Raw genomic sequence first — 8,421 nt, 5'->3', positions numbered from 1 at the left:
GAAATAAGGTCAAACCATACATGGAGGGTAAACAACTAGTATGGTTTCCCAAGATTTTTCTGGATTATGTCCTTAAAAAAAAAAAACTTGAGTCACAGGCAACCTAGAGCAGTTGGTCTCCATACATGCATGCTTCAACTTCACTTTCCATTTCTAAAGATTACTAACATTTCATTATAAAAATATATTTTACTACTCACCATGCGCTGCACTAAATTAAGAGAGATTAAGATTCTAATTTCACAGAATTTAAATGATAAATGAAATGCTTTATCAGAGTAAAATTGGAACCCTGTGATTCTTACATCTTATAAGCTGAACTGTATAAAAAATATATATTGTTACTGCACAGTTTTGTTTTTTTACGTATATATTATTACATATATAACAAATTATTTCTTTCTCAGAATGTTACCTAAGCAAGATCTAAACCAAAAGATTTCACCTACAATAAATGTCCTACAAACACCCACTGACCCCTTTGTATCTCTTTAAACCAAATGGAAAATGACTAGAAATGATCATAATATACTAAATTTTTTTAATATTTTTTAATTTATTTATTTTAATTGGAGGCTAATTACTTTACATTATTGCGTTGGTTTTGCCATACATTGACATGAATCTGCCCCAGGTGCACATGTGTTCCCCATCTTGAACCCCCATCCACCTCCCTCCCCATCCCATCCCTCTGGTTCATCCCAGTGCACCAGCCCCAAGCATGATTTGGGAGAATGGCATTGAAACATGTATATTATCATAATATACTAAATTTAAAATGCCCTTCAGTTGCTATTGTTTGTCACTAAGTCATGTTCAACTCTGTGGACTGCAGCCCACCAGGTTCTTCTGTCCATGGGATTTCCCAAGCAAGAATACTGGAGTGGGTTGCCATTTTGTTCTCTGGGGGATCTTCCCATCCCATATCTCTTGCACTGGCAGGCAGATTCTTTAACACTGAGTTATCTGGGAAGCCTCATCAATGGGTATATGTTGTTCAGTTGATATGTCATGTCTGACTATTTACGACCATTGACTGCAGCACACCACACCATCTCCTGGAGTCAGAAGATGTCCCTCACCATCCTGTCCCTCACCATCTCCTGGAGTTTGCCCAAGTTCATATCCATTGAATCAGTGATGCCATCCAACCATCTCATCCTCTGTCTTCCTCTGCTTTGTCTGCCATCAATATTTCCCAGCATCAGGATCTTTTCCAATGAGTCAGCTCTTCACATCAGGTGACCAAAGTGTTGGAGCTTCAGCTTCAGCATCAGTCCCTTCACCATCAGCATTCAGGGTTGATTTCCTTTAGGACTGACTGGTTTGATCTCCTTGCTTTCCAAGAGACTATCAAGAGTCTCTTCCAGCACTATGGTTTGAAAGCATCAATTCTTTGGCACTCTACCTTCTTTGTTGTCCAGTTCTCACATCGGTAAATGTTTCTGGAAAGACAATAGCCTTGATTATACACGCCTTTGATGGCAAAGTGATGTCTTTGCTTTCAACACATTGTCTAGGTTTGTCATAGATTTCCTGCCAAGTAGCAGTCGTCTTCTAATTTCATGGCTACAGTCACTATCCACAGTGATTTTAGAGCCTAAAAAGAGGAAATATGTCACTGCTTCCACCTTTTCCCCTTACATTTGCCATGAAGGGATGGGACCAGATGCCATGATCTTAGTTTTTTAGTATTAAATTTTAAGCCAGCTTTTTCACTCTCCTCATTCAACCTCATCAAGAAACTCTTTAGTTCCTCTTTCCTTTCTGTCATTAGAGTGGGTAACATCCACCTATCTGAGGCTGTTGCTATTTCTCCCCAAGAACTTAATTCTAGCTTTTAACTTATCCAGCCTGGCATATAGCATTATGTGCTCTGTATATAAGTTAAGTAAACAGAGTGACAATAAGCAGCCTTATAAAGTGTTGCAATCCTTTCTCAATCCGGAACCAATCAATTGTTCCATACAGGGTTCTAACAGTTGCTTCTTGATCTGTATTCAGGTTTCTCAGGAGACAGGTAAGGTGGTCCGGTATTCTCACCTCTTGAAGTGTTTTCCAGTTTGTTACAATCCACACAGTCAGAGGCATAGTCAATGAAATAGAGGTAGATGTTTTTCAGGAATTTCCTTGCTTTCTCTATGATCCAGCAAATGTTGGTAATTTGATCTCTGGTCACTCTGACTTTTCTAAATCCAACTCGAACATATGGAAATTCTCGGTTCATGTAATGCTCAAGCCTAGCTTGGAGGATAGATATTAGTAAAATACCAGCCAATAAGTATAGAAGATGTGACAGAAATAGATCATGATAACTTTTCAGTATTTATTAAATAGCCACTAAATGCACTGGGGGAAATTTTGTTGAAAGACAGGTCAATCCCACAAAATGCCCCAAGAGATTACTGATTAATTACAAGGAACAAGGTGGTTTTTTTAAAATAATGTTAGATCAGACAGCCACCAAATGAACTAATGATCAATCTCAACATTAAAAGTATCAGTGTGACACTGAATATTTCCTGATAAGACATGAATTTAAAGCATCTCATTTGTCATAAATAAAGGATTGTGACAAATACATCTGTCCTAAAGCTAATCCAGCCTTTACCCCAAGGTTTGGCAAACTACAACTTTAAGGAAAAATCTGGGAAGCTGCCTGTTTTTGTAAATAAACCCTTATTGGATCCTAACCACACCATTCACTGGTTCATTGCCCATAGCTGCTTTCAGGTTACAATATCAAGTTGAGTGCTTGTGAAAGAGAATGTAAGACCACAAAGCCAAAAATATTTACCTTCTGGCCCATTCTAGAAAAAGCTTATAGGAACCTGTTCTTTGAGACCAGGTTTTCAGTACACTTGAAATACAGGGGTAAAGCACACAAGTTAAATGACATCATGAGGAAACAATCAGGCAATTACAGAACATAGAAAACTCTTCTAATGTCAGTATCCTTGTAAAAAGTTCATAAGGCTATTCTAGATCAAAGTGACAAAAGTGACATGACAATCAAATTCAATGTCAATTTTAGTAGGACTCTGGTTTGGATATATGCTATAAAAATATTTCGGAGACAGTTGGGATAATTTGAGTATGCATCAGATATTCAAAGTTACTTATGAAACTATTTATTTTCTTGGGTTAAATAATAGTATTTTAATTATGTAGAGCATATTCTATAAATTCTTCAATATTTGATGAAGATGTATTAAAGAATAAACTGTTGCAATGTCTCCACTGAAAATCAAGTATCTCAGGAAAATATACATATTTGTATAGGTATTGTGAAATATTTTATAATGTGGCACTATGTTAAAAACTGTGGTTTCAAGGTATAGCCTATACAAGATTTTAGTGTGTCACTGTACCAAATTCTCTCTGTTTAAAATTATAAATAAGATCAATCATAAAAATAAACAAATTTATAATCAGTTATTAATTCCTTAAAATCATACATACTCATGAATTTTTAGATAGACAAAAAATGTCTTTTTTAATAGAAAACTAACTTCAGTTCAGTTCAGTTCAGTCGCTCAGTCGTGTCCGACTCTCCGCGACCCCATGAATCACAGCACGCCAGGCCTCCCTGTCCATCACCAACTCCCGGAGTACACTCAAACTCATGTCCACAGAGTCGGTGATGCCATCCAGCCATCTCATTCTCCGTCGTCCCCTTCTCCTCCCTCCCCCAACCTTTCCCAGCATCATAGTCTTTTCCAGGGAGTCAACTCATCGCATGAGGTGGCCAAAGTATTGCAGTTTCAGCTTTAGCATCAGTCCTTCCAATGAACATCCAGGATTGATCTCCTTTAGAATGGACTGGTTGGATCTCCTCGCAGTCCAAGGGACTCTCAAGAGTCTTCTCCAACACCACAGTTCAAAAGCATCGATTCTTCGGCGATCAGCCTTCTTCACAGTCCAACTCTCACATCCATACATGACCACGGGAAAAACCATAGCCTTGACTAGACGGACCTTGGTTGGCAAAGTAATGTCTCTGCTTTTTAATATACTATCAAGGTTGGTCATAACTTTCCTTCCAAGGAGCAAGCGTCTTTTAATTTCATGGCTGCAATCAGCATCTGCAATGATTTTGGAGCCCAAAAAAACAAAGTCTGACACTGTTTCCACTGTTTTTCCATCTATTTCCCATGAAGTGATGGGACCAGATGCCATGATCTTTGTTTTCTGAATGTTGAGCTTCAAGCCAACCTTTTCACTCTCCTCTTTCACTTTCATCAAGAGGCTTTTGAGTTCCTCTTCACTTTCTGCCATAAGGGTAGTGTCATCTGCATATCTGAGGTTATTGATATTTCTCCCAGCAATCTTGATTCCAGCTTGTGCTTCTTCCAGCCCAGTGTTCCTCATGATGTACTCTGCATATAAGTTACTTAGTAAATAGTAAATAGATACCCTATAAATATATGAATTGGTATGGCTATGTGCTGATGATTTAAAGTTTAAAACTTAGAAATAAAACAAAATTATTAAAATATAGAAGAAAATAGAGAATACTTAGATTTCTGGCTAGAAAACAGAAAATGGAAACAGGTAATACCAAACTAGTAATGAGAAATAGTCATAGAAACTACAAAGTCATGCCTTTCCTTGGACCCAGAGAGAGCTGATATACAACAAAGAAACCTAAACTCTAAGAAAAGATCATCCACAAAGATCCCATCAGGAACACTGGTTCACACATACAGTGCACACATACACAAACACACACAAATGATATGACTGTTACAGAAATGATTAAGAGGATTCATCAAATTTTTCTTAATTAAAGAAAGTGCTCTCAGCTTTTCACTGTTGAGTATGATGCTAACTGTGGGTTTGTCTTATATGGCCTTTTTCACAAAACTAAAACAGAAAAAATTTAATTTGTATGAAATAGCAAAAGCAATCTTGAGAAAGAAAACAGAACTAGAGGGATGATGGTCCCTGAAATCAGACTATACTAAAAATCTACAGTTATTAAAAGCAGTATGCTACTAACCAACTGAACTGAACTGAACTAACACAAAAACAGAAATATACACCAATGCAACAGGATATAAAGTCCAGAGATAAATACACACACATGTGGTTGCGTACTCTATGACAAAGGAGGCAAAAATATTTGTATATTTTTATATGGAGAAGAGGCAGTCTCTTCAGTAAGTTGTGCTGAGAAACTGGACAGCCACATGAAAAAAACACCATGTGGAAAAATAAACTCAAATGGTTTAAACACCTAAGTGTAAGGCCAAATAGTGTAAGACTCTTAGAGAAAAATATACACAGAACACTCCTTGACATAAATTGCAGCAATATCTTTTTTGATCCCTGGTGGTCCAGTGGTTAATGCTGGAGAAGTGGGTTCAATCCCTGGTCGGGGAACTATGATATCACATGCTGGGAACAACTGAGCCCAGGTGCAACTACTGAGCCCATGTTGCAATGAAATATCCCACATGATGCAATAAAGATCCCACATCCAACCACAATTTATAGGATCTCACATAGCCAAATAAACAGACAAATAAATATTTTTCAAAAGAAAGACCATTTCAGAAAAGGAGACAATATTTTCCAAAGAAGCTATCAACAAAGCATTAATCTCCAAAATATTCAAACAGCTCATGCAGCTCAATACTAAAATAAAAGAAAAACAAAAATGGGCAGAAGATCTACATAGATAGTTCTCCAAAGAAGATATGTGTAGGTGTGTGCTCAGCACTTCAGTCATGTGGGACTTTTTGCACCCCCATGGACTGCAGCCCACCATGCTCTCCTCTATCCATGGAATTCTCCAGGCAAGAATACTGGAATGGAATGCCCTCCTCCAGGGAATCTTCCCAAATCAGGGAGTGAACGTGGGTCTCCTGCATTGCAGGTGCATTTTTTACCCACTGAGCCACCTGGGAAGCCTACCCCACATACCCCACATAGAGATGGCCAAAAAGGACATGAATGATGCTCAACATCACTAATTATTCAGTTCAGTCACTCAGTCGTGTCCGACTCTCCGCGACCTCATGAATCACAGCATGCCAGGCCTCCCTGTCCATCACCAACTCCCGGAGTTCACTCAAACTCATGTCCACAGAGTCAGTGATGCCATCCAGCCATCTCATTCTCTGTCATCCCCTTCTCCTCCCGCCCCCAACCTTTCCTAGCATCAGAGTCTTTTCCAGTGAGTCAACAAATTATTAGAGACATGCAAATCAAAACTATAAAGAAGTATCACTTCACACTGGTCAGGATTTCCATCACCAAAAATTCTACAAACAGAAAGTGCTGGAGAGGACGTGGAGAAAAGGGAACCCTCCTACATGTTGGTGGGAATGTAAACTGGTACAGCCACTATGGAAAACAGTATGAAGATTTTGGGGTGTCAGTGGCACTAAGGAGCAGCACAGAAGCACTTCATCAGGGGAATGGAGGCCAAGGGAATAGGACACTGGTGTTGTCATGTCCAAGAGATGGATGAATAGCTTCACCTTTAGAACTAGAGGACACCAGTGATCACTTTCTTTCCACATAGAGGGGAAGGGTCATATGAGGACACAGTGAGAATGGGGCCAGGTACAAGCCCAGAGAGGGCTTCCATCAGAAACCAACCCTGCCAGCACTTGATCTTGGACATCCAGCCCCAGAACTGTGAGAAAATAAATTTCAGCTCTTTGAGACACTCAGTCTATATTTTGTTGTGGCAGCTCTAGCAGAACTGATAATCATGGCCACATAGAAAACTGTAAAAGTTAAAAACTGCAAGCAAAGGAAATTATCATAATTCCATCACACAGACTTCCAGAAATTTCGAGGGATATATTTTTCTTATCTTTAAAAACATATCAGGAGTATTTTCTTTCATCATCAAATATGAATCTCAGACTATGTCGAGCTTTGTTGAAGAACAAAATCCTTAGTTTTAGACCTGCTAAGGATTAGGGATGCTGGGGTGGCATGAGGGAAATCTTTGTGGTGATGGAGTGTTGATGTATCTTGATTGCAATGACAGTTGCAGGAATCGACATATGTGATGAAACAACATGGAATTACACACACACATCGTGCCAATGTCAGTTTCTTCATTTAAATATTGAGCCATCATTATATAAAAATGTAATCTTTGTGGGAAAATGACTGAAGATTACACAGGACTGCTTGGTACTGTTTTGCAACTTCCTCTTAATCTATATTTCAAAATAAAACTTAAAAATAAAAAAGTCTGAGTTCTCTGAGCTTGAAATACCTCTCTCCTCCTCTGGGAGGATACTTGGCTTTTTATTTTCCCAGCATGGCCCCCAAACACCAGTCTTCACTTCCACCCCAAGCGAAGAAACCAAAGAAGGCGCCGACTCCTGCCTCCAGGCTGACTCCTGCCTCCAGGCTTCTTCAAATTTGCTGAAGGAAGAAAAAGAACAGCAAGAAACAATTTAACATATTGATGAAGTGCAAAATGAGATATACTTAATGAACAAGCCAGTGAGGAGATTTTGAAAGTAGAATAGAAATATAACCAACTCCACCAACCATTTTTAGGGAAGAGGTCAGAATTGATGGCAAAAATCCCAAACTTTGGGGTAACAGCATTTGATAACCATCCACAAGTGTCTGCACTGCTTGGGGAGGAAGATGAAGAGTCCCTACATTATTTCACAAGAGTCGAAGTGACAGAATTTGAAAACATTAAATCAGGTTACAGAATAGATTTTTACTTTGATGAAAACCCTTACTTTGAAAATAAAATTTTTCTCCAAAGAATTTCATCTGAATGAGAGATCTTTAAAGTCCACTGAAATCGAATGGAAATCTGAACAGGATTTGATGAAACGATCAGGTCAAACACAGAATAAAGCCAGCAGGAAGAGACAGCATCAGGAACCAGAAAGCTTCTTCACCTGGTTTACTCATCATTCTGATGCAGGTGCAGATAAGTTAGGAGAGGTCATCAAAGATGATATTTGCCAAATCCATTACAGTACTACTTGGTTCCTGACATGGATGATGAGGAAAGGGAAGGAGAAGAAGACAATGATGAAAAGGAAGAAGGATTGGAAGATACTGATGAAGAAGGGGATGAGGAAGAAGGTGAAGAAGATGAGGAGGAGGAAGGAGAGGAAGATGGAGAAGAAGATAGATGACTAATGAAAGGAATGATGATGGAGTCCAACCTTTTTCGACTTTCTCCAGTCCCTGGGAGCAAGCAGCAGTCTTTTTTTTTTTTTTTTTTTCTCCTCTTGAGCTCAGTCGCCCTGTTTTTGAAGTCTCTTTTCTCTTTATACCATGGTTCACAACTTATTTGGAGGGGGGGAATACCTTAAGCAGAATTCAGTGATACTAAAAGAATACTAAATTTTTCAGTAAAGGATCTCTACTCATTTCTGTTCCAAATTCATTTTTATCCTTTCCTGTCTCAACAAAAACTTT

The 8,421-nt window shown here is 38.7% G+C and overlaps 1 pseudogene; it reads left to right on the top strand.

Annotated features, from left to right (window-relative positions):
• The first annotated feature begins 7,288 nt into the window (after positions 1–7,288).
• LOC129558175 (protein SET-like) lies at positions 7,289–8,135 on the top strand (annotated as a pseudogene).
• Positions 8,136–8,421: the final 286 nt, after the last annotated feature.

This window comes from Moschus berezovskii, chromosome 8 (genome assembly GCF_049115385.1).
Source record: "Moschus berezovskii isolate FMDL1 chromosome 8, NW_MosBer_1.0, whole genome shotgun sequence".
NCBI classification, from domain to species: Eukaryota; Metazoa; Chordata; class Mammalia; order Artiodactyla; family Moschidae; genus Moschus; species Moschus berezovskii.
Note: the sequence above shows the minus strand (reverse complement) of the source record. Positions and strands in the feature narration are given on the sequence as shown.